This window comes from Nerophis ophidion, linkage group LG06, assembly GCF_033978795.1.
Source record: "Nerophis ophidion isolate RoL-2023_Sa linkage group LG06, RoL_Noph_v1.0, whole genome shotgun sequence".
Lineage (NCBI taxonomy): Eukaryota > Metazoa > Chordata > Actinopteri > Syngnathiformes > Syngnathidae > Nerophis > Nerophis ophidion.
This window is the reverse complement of record NC_084616.1, coordinates 60,740,792-60,757,058: the sequence shown is the minus strand read 5'-3', so window position 1 is coordinate 60,757,058 and position 16,267 is coordinate 60,740,792. Positions and strand designations below refer to the sequence as shown.

At 39.4% G+C, this 16,267-nt stretch overlaps 1 protein-coding gene across 1 annotated transcript in view; it reads left to right on the top strand.

Annotated features, from left to right (window-relative positions):
• Window positions 1-2,948: 2,948 nt before the first annotated feature.
• Window positions 2,949-16,267, top strand: part of bgnb (biglycan b) — a 32,634-nt gene continuing 19,315 nt past the window's right edge. The window contains exon 1 of the mRNA XM_061904461.1: window positions 2,949-3,155. The gene's annotated coding sequence lies outside the window, so the exon portion shown is untranslated. The remainder of the gene's footprint in view (window positions 3,156-16,267) is intronic.

Below are 16,267 nucleotides of genomic sequence, written 5' to 3'. Positions count from 1 at the left end.
CCCAAACTCAGTTTGTAAACGATCAATGAGTCCCTACAAAGCTAAGGACTGGAAATTCAAGAAATACACGGCGCACTGCGCCATGTAAAAACATTTCCGTGGAGAGGAACCTTAAACGATAGTTTAGTGTGGTTGAAACGGGGCTTAGGCTAAGTAATAATCGTTTAAGAGATTATCCGGCTTAGTGTAGACATAGCCTCAGAAAAGTAGCGTCAGATTTACCGCCCGTCCGAGGACCCACTGGCAGAAATATAGATCGGCCCCTATGGTTAGTACTGGGAGCTTGTTGATTTATTTGAACACCCCCTGCCACCTAGCTGTAAGTTTGTGTATTGTTCGAACATGAATACTAGAGTGTTAGACAAAAATAATGAACATTTCCCCTGCTGCTCACCATCACCTAGGCCAGGGGTCGGCAACCCGCGGCTCCGGAGCCGCATGCGGCTCTTTGCCCACTCTGATGTGGTTCATCTGCATAATCGCCGACCCCTCCAATTATTTCGGGGGTTTCCGGATTTTGGTGCCTCTCCCGGACATCACTCGGGCCTAACATTCTACGATTTTCACTCAGACTACAATATTGAGGGTGTGCCGTGATGGCTTTACTTTTAACGTCCTCTACATGTCATTGCGCCGCTTTTACATTATGCCCCCCTCTGTGCGTCGGTTGAGGGGGGCGGGGTTTGGTGCTAGCGGGGTGCATAATATAGTCAGGATTAGTCATGGATGGAAAGGATTCTGGGTATTTGTTGTGTTGTGTTTATAATGTGTTACTGTAAGGATGTTCTCGCGAAATGTGTTTGTCATTTTTGTTTGGTGTGGGTTCACAGTGTGGCGCATATTAGTAAGAGTGTTAAAGTTGTTTATATCACAACCTTCAGTGTGGCCTGTATGGCTGTTGAAAAACGATGCCTTGCAGTCGTGTACGTCCATCTGTGGAAGCCACACATAACATATTACTCGGCTGGTAAGCTGTTTGTACATGTTGTAGAAGGCGTCAAAGGCAGTGGCTTCATAGCACGCCCTTATTATTGTTATATGGGTGACCATCAGCAGATATTCGCGACAATGGCAGCTTTGAGAATCAGGGAAACTCCCGGAAAATTTGGGAGGTTTGACAAGTGTAATGCTGTCAAGCGGAATTCATGTAAAAGTCACGGGCCGGGTGTCTAAGACCCCTGGTTTACACATAGCACAAAGCAAAACGAAACTTTTTATGCTGAGTTATTTCATTTTAAATTTCAAAAGAGTTTTGTGGCTCGCGTTGTCTTCATTATTTTGTGAAACGGGTCAAAATGGCTCTTTGAGTGGTAAAGGTTGCCGAAAAACACTGCTACAAAGACAGAAAAGTTTCCTGTATAGTTGCCACTGAAGTAATTTAGAGCTAACAAGTGGACGCACTGTGCACTAATGTGTGGATACCCAGAGGAGAGAGAGAAAAAAAAAGTTTAATTTGGATGCCAAGCCCTCGAGCAGCAAACCAACACTATAATCAACTAAGCCACAGCAAGCGAGAGAGGGATAAAAACAAGAAGCACAGCAAAAGCTTGAATCTACAAACTGAGAGTGAGAGGAAGCCAAAAAAAAAAAAAAATGTTATCTGCAAAGGCCTCAATCCAAACTCTATCTCCCTGCCAAGGCCCCACAGGACATCAGGCTGATTGACAACAACGGATAGTCCACTGTTAAAAGGACAGGAAGTTACTATCTAAATAGATGGCGTGAGTAAATAACATGATGTGACATTCAAAAGCCGCGAACAATGGCGCTCAAGGACGGCATGTAGTGAGCTGAAAATATTTGTGTGGCTGCCGTTGAAAGAAGTGGGAAAAGCTCTCAGATGGTACAGCTCGCCAAACACACTGCCTCGTTCTGCAGGGCGCGGGCAACCTGCAAAAAGCCAATGAGTGACAGTGTTCATCCTGCCACAACAAAATCATAGAGAAAAAATTCGGACGGTGTCTTACAACCTGCACTTTCTTGCACAAATATAGAAAAAAAAATTGATCTACGGTCCTCATGGAGCCTTGATGTGACACCATGTCCCCTCAATGGATTACAGTACTGTTACACAACTGTCTACTGCTAAGGATGGGAAAGATAACACATCTCAAGAGCAATGAGTGGACAGTTACAATATAACAGAGGCTCTCAATAGCCAGAAAAAAAGTCTATATTTTAATCATTTTTATAGAATCTTCTAAATCCGAAATGGCTAAAGTCAGCAATGAGCACAACAAATTGCATCATAATCTGATTTCATCAATCATGCATATGTCTGGTAATCTTAAATGTGATTCATTTTTGTGTATCAAATTCAACAGAGTAAGATCTTATTACCATTGAGCTGAAATCCAGATCAAATCAGTTTATTTTTCAACATCTGACATATTTATTTATAAATCACATTCTTGTATTTTAGTATGTGGATTGACTCACTCATTTTAAAGGTATGTGATCTGCTTATAAAAAAAAAAAAAACGGAGGATAAAAACACCAGTATAAACATAACTTCCCTACTTCTGTTAGTAATATACATTTTGACACATCTGTTTTTTTAAAGTAATTATAATAGTTTTGTGGTTGTAATATAACTGACATTTCACATTTTTCAACAACCAACAAGAAGTTAACATTTATTATTGATTTGATATGCCTGGCCTTCAGTTAGAATTGAACAATAAACAATACTAAGCAAGTTACTGTAAGACTTCTAACGATAACTTTTGACTGGCTTTTGTAAATGTTATTCTTATTTTGAAGAAAGCAATGAACCTGTCAAAACACTCACAGCGCTCCAAAGGTGTTGATCAGATGCAATGCATTTAATTAGTGTTGCGTTTTTGAATTTTCCACTTTTTTTATAAAGCAGAATAGAGTATAGTCTTACTTCTCCTCCTCCTCCTCCTCCATCCAAAAAAGGGGAGAAAGGAGGCTGGCTTGTTGACTTTATGGGCTGGAAGTCCTGACTTGGCTCACAGAGGCACACGGTGGTGGAGGAGCAGAGGCTGGATGTCAGAGGACCACAGAGAAATACTGTAATAATCCCTGAATGTGATGAACATAGAAAACCAATAATCTGCAGGATAATCTGACGCACAGAGGGAGGCAACAATCTTGGAATTTGGAATTAATATTATATTTCTACTCAAAAGGTAGGGAACAATGAATTACCCTGTTTTTCATTTCAAGTCATCCAATTGTAACTATAATGTTTTCATAGCAATATTAAGCTGCACATAAAGTTTCACCGTATTATACCATTTCTAAACTGTTTTATGTAGTCAGGCATTGGAGTTTAAACTCTCTCACCTGTGCACATATGGTCATGGTGATTGTAATATATGTGACAAGTTCTTTACTAATTTACCTTTCCTCAAAAATGGGACTATTACAGTGTGGCAAAAAAGTATTTAGTCAGCAACCGATTGTGCAAATTTTCCCACTTAAAATGATGACGGAGGTCTGTAATTTTCATCATAGGTACACTTCAACTGTGAGAGACAGAATATGAAAAAAAAAAATCCAGGAATTCACATTGTAGGAATTTTAAATAATTTATTTGTAAATTATGGTGGAAAATAAGTATTTGGTCAACCATTCAAAGTTCTCACTGATGGAAGGAGGTTTTGGCCCAAAATCTCACGATACATAGCCTCATTTATTCTTTCCTTAACACGGATCAATCGTCCTGTCCCCTTAGCAGAAAAACAGCCCCAAAGCATGATGTTTCAACCCCCATGCTTCACAGTAGGTCTGGTGTTCTTGGGATGCAACTCAGTATTCTTCTTCCTCCAAACACGACGAGTTGAGTTTATACTAAAATGGATACATGGATGATACAGCAGAGGATCGGGAGAATGTCATGTGGTCAGATGAAACCAAAATAGAACTTTTTGGTATAAACTCAACTTGTGTTTGGAGGAAGACGAATACTGAGTTGCATACCAAGAACACCATACCTACTGTGAAGCATGAGGGTGGAAACATCATGCTTTGGGGCTATTTTTCTGCTGAGGGGACAGGACGATTGATCCGAGTTAAGGAAAGAATGAATGGGGTCATGTATCATGAGATTTTGAGCCAAAACCTCCTTCCATCAGTGAGAGCTTTGAATGGTTGACCAAATACTTATTTTCCACCATAATTTACAAATACATTCTTTAAAATTCCTACAATGTGAATTCCTGGATTTTTTTTTCTTCCACATTTTGTCTCTCACAGTTGAAGTGTACCTATGATGAAAATTACAGACCTCTGTCATCATTTTAAGTGGGAGAACTTGCACAATCGGTGGCTGACTAAATACTTTTTTGCCCCACTGTATTTGCCTGATCTAAAACATTTGACTTTGCTCTGATTGCATCCTTCTGTCCACATTTACACTAGATGGCGCAATCTGTTGCCAAAAAGGACATAATTACTCTTTGCGTTCGGTACCCTGATATCAGCACACCCTTCTCCTTATACCAGACTTGATATGTAATTGTCAGCAGCAACAGATGCTTCTGTCCGTCTCAGGTCATAATCAGCCTCTGTTTGTTCTGTTCATGCGTCACAGGGTGAAGGTAATACAAATATTACCATAGCAAAATGATTACTTTGTCGTCAGCAACCTGGGTTTTATTCTGATGCAAAGACTTTTCAAAGGTATAGGGCTGCCTCCCCCGGCGGCCCCATCGCTCCTGTTACTGTGACCTCACGTCCAACAGTGAGTCACCTTGACTGTGCAGAGACACAGCAAACAGTGTGGTGTCCCTGGCCAGACACCGAAAATGAAGCGTGTCTGTTTCCTGCCACTTTTACGTAGCCTGCTTATTAGCCACCCTGTGGGTTGGTGTGTCCGTCTCCATCCACCTGTTTGTCTCAGCAGCCATCTCAAAGAACCGCTCCATATTTTGAATGGGTCATTATCTATGAGAAGAAAGTACATCTGAACAACTCTGCAGTCAAACCCTTCTTTTGACTCTTTTGCATGCAGCCCGGCTCTCTGCTCTAGTTTGACTTTGTCTCTGCATCCTGCCACCACATCCAAGCTCGGCCGCCTCATGAAGTTGCCAAGCAGTTCCTTTTTTAGGGGCAGCAGTCACCAAATTACAGCCGCCATGAGGCACTTAACTCCACCCGGAGACTTCTGCTGGACCCGCCTATACAGTAGTTTGTCCTGTGTGTATGTGCTTAGTTTGTGTGGAATTGCCTGCGTGGACACCAAAAAAAAAAATGTCTTGAAAAAATAGGCACTTAAACCAACCCCTTTTAAGGAGGGTTTTTCGAAACAAAACACCTCCATAATGTATTTTTGCTTGTGCTTGGCCCTGAGGCGAACACTTGAGAGTTTTACGTTTGTGTTGGTTTAGCTTTATTGGATTGTGTTTTATATTGGCTTCCGGTTCAAAATAACATGGACTTGTTACAAAACACTTTCTGTACACACAATTAAATCCCAGGATATAATTAGATTCTCTCTTGGCGCAACAATAGAAAGCCGTTTATCAGTAGCAGAGGCTAGACATGGCAACTTTTATGACATTTTATGCTCCTCCTTAACTACACTCTTCTTGTTTGATCTTGTTAATGTTATCATTACTTACCCTACCTCATTTTTTTCTGAAATACCAATACCAGCCTCTCTGTCTTCTTCCTACAAACCTAACTTCAGTACATGCAAACTCTCCAAATAAATGATTTAGCAATTGGATCGTCTTTTCTCTGGCTAAACACTTAACTACCATAACCTACTCAGTGGCCTAGTGGATAGAGTGTCCGCCCTGAGATCGGTAGGTTGGGAGTTCAAACCACAGCCAAGTCATACCAAAGACCATAAAAAAATGGGACCCATTGCCTCCCTGCTTGGCACTCAGCATCAAGGGTTGGAATTGGGGGTTAAATCACCAAAAATGATTCCCGGGCGCGGCATCGCTGCCGCCCACTGCTCTCGTCACTTCCCAGGGGGTAATCAAGGGGATGGGTCAAATGCAGAGGACAAATTTCACCACACCTAGTGTGTATGTGACAATCATTGGTACTTTAACTTTAACTTAACATTTCCCATGTCTCTAATTACTTTACGTACCTGGATCCACACTATCAACCCAAAAACTTGTCTGCAGTGCCAATTTAGGAATGTTAAATACTTATCTAAATAACTTTGCGCTTACTTACATAAAAACTTATCTAATACCCATTTTTTAAAAAAACTAAAACTATGCCACCAGCCTCCATGCTTTTCAGGGGTCTTCTACTGCACTGGTAGAGACATGACGTGGCAGCTTTTGTTAAACTCATGACCCCATTGTAACTCCGCTTCCAGTCTGTATCATCTGACGGTGACAAAGCCACAGAGGGGGGAAAAAATTAAAATGGCTTCCTATTTTCAAATAATGTGGAAATATAGTCATTAAATATCACCACGTCACTCAATTTTCTTAATTATTTTTATGAGACTTGACTCCAAATCAAGTAATTCAAAGTGTAACAATGTGACTTAATTAGTTTTATGAGTCTTCTGACTCACTCACAGCATGCCAGGGTAATTGCTTTTGTCACACAGACAGATTGGAGTTTTATGTAGATATATTGAGTTTGGCAAGGGCAAAACCTGCCCTGGGGTATCGACAGTTGGATTAGATATTAGTGATGGATGGAAGGTATGACAGCTATCCACCTCTCGATGGAAGATGCATAGTCCATATAGAAAATATGAAGCCAACCTCTCAAACCTTAAACCACCAATATACCTAGAGGCTACAGTGTTAACGGGGTGGTTTTCACACCCATCAATCATCTGGTTCTCTTTTAAATATAACTAAACCACTGGAATTCATTCCTCTTTAAACTTTTATACCTGTCTGGGCAATGAATCCCAAAATACTTTTGAGCTGGAATAGAAGCTGGCGAAGATGCAGAATTGTCTAACAGTGAAGAGTTTTGGCGAACAGTCTGAGAATTGACAGTTCGATCCAAAAGTACGTCGATGCTTTAACATTATCGACACTAACAATTTCCAAAAACTGAAGTGTGGTCAGTGGGTTATTTATTAGTTTAATTTGGAATGGAATTAAGTTTGAATATATAAATATTATTCCTATGTCTTATCTGCCAATTCCTATTTTTCTTGCATACAATCCTTTCAGAATTTTTATTTAATTCATTGTCGTCTCATCAGTTCAAGCTTATTAACATTATGGGGTTTGTTCAGTTTGTTAGGTTAATTTTTCAATTTCTTTTATATTCATAATAATAATATTTTGTACTGTACAATGCTTTCTGAATCTTCATCAATGTGAATTCCTTGAAAATATACAAATTCCATCCATCCATTTTCTACCGCTTATTCCCTTGTGGGGGTCGCGGGGGGTGCTGGCGCCTATCTCAGCTACAATCGGGCGAAATTCCTCTTCACTTTTTACACACGTTCAAACATACAGCTACTAGTAGTTCAGTTAAAGCCTTTGATCTCTGTCTTGCAACATAGCCAGTAAACAAACAAACAACACAATATTGGTTTGTTTACATCTCACATGAGAAGCTGCATGGCCTAACTGGAAGGATGGAAGCCAGGATTTTTCAAAGATCAAAGAAATATGTTTTTCTCCACCATAACCCAGGGATGTCTCATTGTCTTACCATCTTGTTGTGTTACCAGTTACTCTGGGGAGACGATAGTCTGCTCCTGCTTTTTTGTATTCCAATCCACCTCATTTGGCGACAAAGCCCAACAGAAACAGACAAATCATCGGTTTGAGCGTCTAAAAACCTCAGAGATGTGCACACATTTTTAGATTGACAATATATTTGAGCTTTCTTCCATAATTTTGCACTGCACATGTAGAAATTGTAGGTGTCTGTTGGTGCAACGTTTCAGATTTTCTGTGTGTGTCATTGTGCACCACTGTGCATGCGCCCTGGTTCTGTCCTGTTGGCTACATTCTTCTGACCAAGCCAAGCCCGCTGGGGTTTTTTCTTTGCTTCAAAATGGTATAATTTGGATTCTATTTATATTGCAGGGAACAAACGAAGGGGCCAGATCGGGTCCACGTCAGGAAGGCTTTTTTGTATTGTTGATTTAAAGTAGAAGAAAGGAACAATGGAGTATTTTCGCCCTTAAAAAAAGAACAGTTTACTACAGACAGTAGTAAAACATATACTAGATTGTATTTCACAGTTATACATTGTGTCATTATATTAGTTTGTGACAATCATTAAAGTTACCAGATGTAGTAATGTGGCCAGAAATGGTACTGCAATCACGGTCATTCTGTAGTCCCCTCCCACTCTCCATGAATGACGTTGCCAGATAAGCAGCCGAATCCAAATCCTACTCCAAGGAACTTCAAATGACAATCGACGAACCCGACATTGTAGGTTTCTCTTGTTTATGCATCTTGCAAAATGATTTACTAAGTAAACATGCCACGTTTTAATGATGTCGATTAGCCAAATGTATTTGTAAAGTTACGCAGCAATATTTTCGTCGGGATTCGGAACAGATTGTTGGCATTACCCTGTTAAAATATCTTGTTTGACCGCACGGACTATCATCAAAATAATTATATATAATAATATAAAATGTGTTTTACATCACATGGGCCTACTTTTATGTCAAGCAGAGGCCAACAGTAAAATTACCACCACATTCCGTTCAGCATAACTCCATGTTGCATCTAACCTGACGCACTGCATTATCTTCCATGTACGCACATCACCATCTTTCAGCGCAGATGAGCCAACCCACGTTACGCAAAAACCATGCAACGCATAAATCTAATAGCCTACTACCATGTCAGTACACAAAGTAGAACATCGTTACATGTAATGCATTATATTGTGCTAAACGACCCCATATGTGTTTGATGCACATACAGTACCAGAGAGAGCAATTTGCCGTGCTAGTGTTAGGACCTATTTCCTCAGCGTATCAACATATTGAGAATAAAGTAGGCACTGACACTACCTTTATCCACATAGGTTTTATTTGTCGAGATAACATTTGTAACTGTCAGTTCAAATACACATCGACATACATGCTATAGGGGCATATATATCCCCCGTTAGCCTGTATGTCAATGTGTCATAGACCGGGCTAGCATGCAATGCATCACACACTAAGCATTCATTGCACGAACATACAAGCTTTGTTGGACAAGATCATAGACTGTATTGGACAATATAGTTAACGTACGAAATTTCCATTTCCATTTATTACAAGTAATAAGAAAACGCAAATGCCTAACTTACCTATCAAAGAGAAAATTAGCAAGTTTGGCGTCAGATGAAAAAATCTTCTCCGCCTTCTTTCAAAATAATTCCTTAATACAAATCCTTGTTTTGTTCCTGGCATTGTCATGAATAAGTTGAGAATTGTAACTATGCCTTTTAGATTGACTAAAGTCTGACATGTTAGGTATCTTTACCAGTGGCAGTAGCCTGACGAAGAGGGTGATGCATAACTGGCAACCTGGATGTGACACAATCACGGACTTTCTAATTGGTCAAACGGTGGAGGACAGGGCATTGAAATAAAAACAATAGAACATTTTTGGGGCTGTAAATCAAATTTTTAAATGAGCATATCCCGATATAAAGGTATTCGAAAAGAATATGACTTATTAATGACTTTTAACATATCAGGGCCATTTAATGATGATTTGACATGAAATTATTACATATGGCCCCTTTAAACGAGGGCCGCAAACAACTCCAAACAATAATCCTATTCCCCGGAAATATATTCAGGCAGGCCTGAAATTATATATTACCAAGGAGACAGAAACGCTTCATTTTGTAAGCCGACAAGGTCTCCAAATAATTTTGAATAACTTTTTTTCACCATAATAGTGCATAATGTTGATATCATGTCTTTATCCTTATATACTGTATTTTCCAGGCTATAGAGCATGACAGGGATTAAGCCGCAGCCACCAAATTTTAGTAGAAAAAATAGTTTTACATATATTAGCTGTACGGGACTATAATCAGCAGATATATATCCATCCATATCCTACCGCTTGTCTCTTTTTGTGGTCGCGGGGGTTGCTGGAGCCTATCTCAGCTGCATTTGGGCGGAAGGCGGCGTACACCCTGGACAAGTCGGCACCTCATCACGTTAATAATAATAAATAATAATAAAAGTTGATGATAAAAGTTAATAATACTAACACAGACACTTGTATAAGGTTATACATGAAAACACTCATACAGACATCACACATGGGACATTTTGGTAAGGATGAATTGTTTAAGTTATACTGTAAAACTTACAAACGTTGCTTGTAGTACTGAATGAGGAATCCTTTCGCACAGAAATGCTATGGATGGTTATATATCCGGTTCAAGGCATGAGGCAGGAAGTTCTATTTCAACCCGCAGCACTTGCAGTGAGCAAACTCGTCCAAAAGTTTGCAACATAGCACAGACAATATTACACCTTTCCGGTGTCTTTTTCCATGTAGTATGAACATTATTCGTTGAATACAAACTATTCAATTCATGAATGAGTCTGACCGTTTTATAAACTGCATGGTTCAAAGTGTTGGAAAGAAGTAGCAGTTTAAGAGTCCAGAAAATATGGTATTGGGGGGTGGTCGGGGGGCGTGGTCGGTGGTGGGGAGGAGGCGTGGTTGGGGGCGTGGTTAAAAGGGGAGGAGTATATTTACAGCTACAATTCACCAATTCGAGTATTTCATATGTATTTCATATATATATATATATATATATATATATATATATATATATATATATATATATATATATACATATATGAAATACTTGACTTTCAGTGAATTCTAGCTATAAAGATATTTTTTATTATATATATAAATAAAAGAAATAGTTGAATTTCAGACGGCACCTATCAAATACACAGTAAAAAAAACACAGTTGTTCTACTAACTGTACTGTGCTTGCTGGTTACTAAAAAAAACACAACACTTACCTTTCACTATTTGAGTAACCTTTGTTCTGCCATTCGCGTACTGGCGAGCGATTTCCGAATCCGGGAACATATCCTTCACGGATTTGTTGTAGACATCCGGAAATGAGAACGGGATGTTGCTTCCAGCTATCAGCTCAGCCATATTTGTCTAAGCATAAGTTACGCTGTCGGGTCTCCATTTTGCGACGTGGCCCATAATACTGGGTTTTGAACGGTGCTGCGCTGCGGACGTTTTGTGCCTCGCTGACCTTTCATGACTGAGTATATCCATCCGTTCGGCCACCGTGTTCAATGGAGAAGTCTGTTCTACAAAATTTACAGGCAACATACCCCTTCGAACTCTCCTGGATAAACTGAAATTCTTGTTTCCATTCGTTTTGGAACTTGCAAGCGTATTTCTTCATTTTGCTCGTCGACGGCGTCGCCATGGCTGTAACTTCCTTGTTCTTCTGCTTCGTCTTCTTGTGTGTGCAGTTTTTTTCATTAAAATCCGTAGATATTGTAACCTGATTGGGCAGGCAAGCTGTTAATACACTACAAAAAGTCAGTCTTGAAAAACCAGAAAAACAAAAAACAAAAATGAGGGGTAATTTACTTGAACTAAGCAAAATTATCTGCCAATAGAACAAGAAAATTTGGCTTGTCAAGACTTTCCAAAACGGGTAAAATTAGCTAACTTCAATGAACCGAAAAATACCTTAAAATAATTATTCTCACTAGTAACAAGTGCACTTTTCTTGGTAGAAAAAAAATATGAGACCTTTTTGCCCAATATGTTGAAAAAAAATTCCTAAATTAAGTTAATGCTAGTGGCATTATCTTGACATAAAGAAATAAATTATTACTTTAAAAAAGTACTTTTATACCTGTGGGTGTTGATGACACAGCTTTGCAACAGTTGATTTTTGTAGTTTCAAGTATGTTTTACTCAATATAGGTCATGACATCTCAGCTACAAGCTGTAATATCTTACTGAGATCATTTAGGACCAAAACCCTTCAAATAAGAAAAACACTCTAACATAAAATCTGCTTAGTGAGAATAATTATCTTATCAGACATAAAATAAGCAAATATCACCCTTAAATGAGATATTTAATCTTACTTAGATTTCAGTTTTTGCAGTGTATATAGTGGGAAAGCGGACGTGAAAACAGGCTGTCCCCACTCAGGTCCGCATGGAGCTGGAGGGGGCGTGGCCTCCAGTCCTGGCTGAATTTTGGGAGATTTTCGGGAGAAAATTTATTCCGTGGGGTTTTCGGGAGAGGCGCTAAATTTCGGGAGTCTCCCGAAAATACATCTTGGCAATGTATTTAAAATACATGTTGACAACAGTGAGTGTGGAACTGTACATCAACTGAGTAGCTGCTGCCAGATCCTCACAGTTTTCCACACTGATACTTGTCACCAATTTTTCTTTGTCTTAATTATGTTTGAAACCAGAAACCACTGGCACCATAAACACGAAGAACTGTTCCAGCTCTGCCGGATTATGCAGCTGTAGTTGAAAAAAGCAGTTAACACGACAATGTTTAAAACTGAAGAAAGAGGCTGCACTTTGCTTCATGCCATTAGCCTCTATGCTGAAGATCCACATTTCCAGTTGCATGGATCAATTGGCCCAATCACTTACTTTCTTTTTATAGGGATTAGTCTGAGTAGAAAATGGTGTCTAGACTATAGTGTTGGTTAGTCAGCACTGGCAGAATAACACATGTAGCGAGAATTCAATTAGCAGTGTATGCAAAGGCAGCCTTGACATCAAGGAGCCTTGCTGACAGGCATCTGTGTGAGAGGAACATGCATACACTTGCACTTGCTTTTAGGGAGTTTCCTCTGTAAATGAATTGCAGCTTTGTTAGGCTGCTCCATTGCAATAATTTCCACGGCTAGGCCCACAGAGAAAGCCGACCTCAGCTGGGTGTGCAGGAAGCGAACAGCAACATTTTGTGGTTTGAGAGGCTTCAATTGCCTGAACTGATTTTTGGTGTGGTATAAATTTTTAGACTGTGTAGTTTAGGATCATCAGACTGTATCGTATTATTACAAAATCCATTATTCACTGACAACTATACATAGCTCACAAAGTACTCGCAATCATTGACCTTGACCATTGAAAACAGGGAAAACATTGGCTGTTGGCTCACATCTGAGAGACGGTTATTGGATGTCTTGGAGACATAAAAGCACATATCACTGTGCAGTGAATATCAGGAAAAATCTTCCAGTCTTTTGATCAAATTTGATACGCTAACATTTAACAATGCAGAACAACATTTATTTCAATTTAAAGAAAACAAGCTAAGAATCAACAGAGAAATTTACAGTATAATTAAAGTCATAATTTTTTTAATACAACATTTTTATCTCTCCTAAGAGTTATTCCTTCCTCCCACATCGTCACTTGCATTCAATTCTGCAAATGACGTGATGACGTCATCCGGCAACTTTTCAGACAGTCAGTACTTACTTTCCTTACACTGCCGTGATGACTCAACTTAGTCGCCATTAACCATTAAAGTTAGTCAACAACATTTTTTGAGTCGATCAAATGTTGATCTCTTATTAACGACGAGCAGCATCAGGCTTCAACGAACATACTGTCAAAGCATCCTACAAGAGGTAGCTAGCTTGCGCAGCCAAACTGGTCCTAAAGTTGTCCTAAAATCATAATTCTCAATTCCATTTTGTCATTAAAACTATTTAATTTTTTACAAATATTGTCACTTGAGGACGGCAAAAAGCTAACCACGCAACACACAAAGAAAGAAAACAGGAAACAAGAGAAGCCATGCTAACAGCTTAGCTAGCTTGAACGTAAAGTAGCGAAAACAACAGGAGAATGTTTCGTACACTTGAACAAAAAGTTACTATGATTTGATTAACGTGGACCCCTACTTAAACAAGTTGAAAAATGTACTCTGGTGTTACCATTTAGTGGTCAATTGTACGGAATATGTACTGTACTGTGCAATCTACGAATAAAAGTTTCAATCAATCAATATATCAAGTCTAGCTGGATCTGTATGACAGCTGAGAGCAACCATGCGCTATAAACAAAAAATAGCGATGCCTTGAGTGCTTACGTGAAAATACAAGGACACATCATGAGTAAAGTTAGAACTGGGATTCCATGCACTGAAACCATGGACGTGTGTTGCTCTGCAAAAACCTGGCCAACATTCGCAGTTATATGATCTGTAGCTGTTGTCTTAGCAAAGATTAAGTTCATTTTGACAAGTTCATCTCACCTTAGCATTGCCCAGACAGCTGCTGGGAGTAGAATGCAGTGTTGCAAGCAATAATGGCGCTGTGAGTCTCATGGAGTAAGGTTCGTCTCGGGTTTTGCCTTTTAGTAATGCTCATGACCATGGGTTTTAAACTCAATTTACCTGGGGGCCACTGGATGCAGAAACTGGGTGAGGCTTGGCCGCAAGAAAAGATTTCTTAAAAAATCTAACATGCGCTTTTTAATGAATTCACCTTCTATGAATGGCTTTCCCGCCCTAGCGTTGCTAGGCCGGGAAAGCCAACCCTCACGATTTTTCCGGGAGACTCCTGAATTTCAGTGCACCTCCCGACAATCTACCGGTGCAACCGTTTTCCCGAATTTGTCCCAATTTTCGCCGACATTATTAAGGGCTGCCGTGACTACACTGCCTTTAAAGTCCTCTACAACAGTGGTTCTCAAACTTTTTTCAGTGATGTACTCCCTGTGAACATTTTTTTAATTCAAGTACCCCCTAATCAGAGCAAAGTATTTTGGTTGGAAAAAAAGAGATAAAGAAGTAAAATACAGCACTATGTCATCAGTTTCTGATTCATTAAATTGTATAACAGTGCAAAATATTGCTCATTTGTAGTGGTCTTTCTTGAACTATTTGGAAAAAAAGATATAAAAATAACTAAAAAACTTGTTGAAAAATAAACAAGTAATTTAATTATAAATAAAGATTTCTACACATTGAAGTAATCATCAACTTAAGGTGCACTCTTTGGGGATTGTAATAGAGATCCATCTGGATTCATGAACTTAATTCTAAACATTTCTTCACAAAAAAAGAAATCTTCAACATCAATATTGATGGAACATGTCCACAGAATATCTAGCTGTCAACACTGAATATTGCATTGTTACATTTCTTTTCACAGTTTGTGAACTTACATCCATATTTTGTTGAAGTGTTATCCAATAAATATATTTACTAAGTATTTATGACTGACTGGTATTTTTTAGAATGTTTTTGATAAATCTCACTTAACCCTTGGTATAACTTCACATAGCGTACCATCTAAAAGAGAACTAGTGCTCTACAACTCGTCATTGCGCACATAACACAACTAAAGTAACAACTCTAAATCATGTTGTGAGAGACTTGTGCAGAACAATGTAAGTGACAGCAAGACGTACTTACTCAACAGCCATACAGGTGACACTGAGCGTGGCCGTATAAACAACTTTAACACTGTTACAAATATGTGCCACACTTTGAACCCACACCAAACAAGAATGACAAACACATTTTGGGGGAACGTCCGCACCCTAAAACAACTTAAACACAAGAGAACAAATACCCAGAACACCTTGCAGCCCAAACTCTCCTGGGTTACAATAGACACAACCTCAACCGACGCAAGTAGGGAGGGTGGGGGTGTGTGTATTGTAGCCCGGAAGAGTCAGGGCTGCATGGGATTCTGGGTATTTGTTCTGTTGAGTTGATGTTGCATTACAGTGCGGATGTTGTCCTGAAATATGTTTGTCATTCTTGTTTGGTGTGGGTTCACAGTCTGGAACATATTTGTAAAAGTGTTAAAGTTTTTTTTTATGGCCACCCTCAGTGTGACTTGTGTAGCTGTTCACCAAATATGTCTTGCAACATTACACATGGGTACTGCTCAGCCAAATGCAACAATCAAATAGGCTTGCATGCTGTCTGCACAGGATTCAGAGGGCGTTAAGAACGGTGCCATTGCGGCACCCCCTGAGTATTGTTGATTGGGTAAAAATCCGCAGGGATTACCAGAGAATGGATACCCTGAAATTAAGAGGACTCACATGAAGATTGGTAACGTTGGGAAGTATGACGCTGTCAAGTTCCGTTCATATTAAATTCGCGGGCCGCACATACATTAAATTGTCATATCAAAGTGCGGGCCGCAAAATAACGTTTCGCGAGTCGCATGTTTGAGACCCCTGCTCATGACAAACGCTCACCAATGTGGAGATGTTTAAAAAGTTGTTCTTCCAACTTTTGTCCGCAAATTTTAATGTACATTATAAATATTGCACTGAAGCTTGATTTGAAGAAAATCGTGAATCGAATTGAAATCTGAA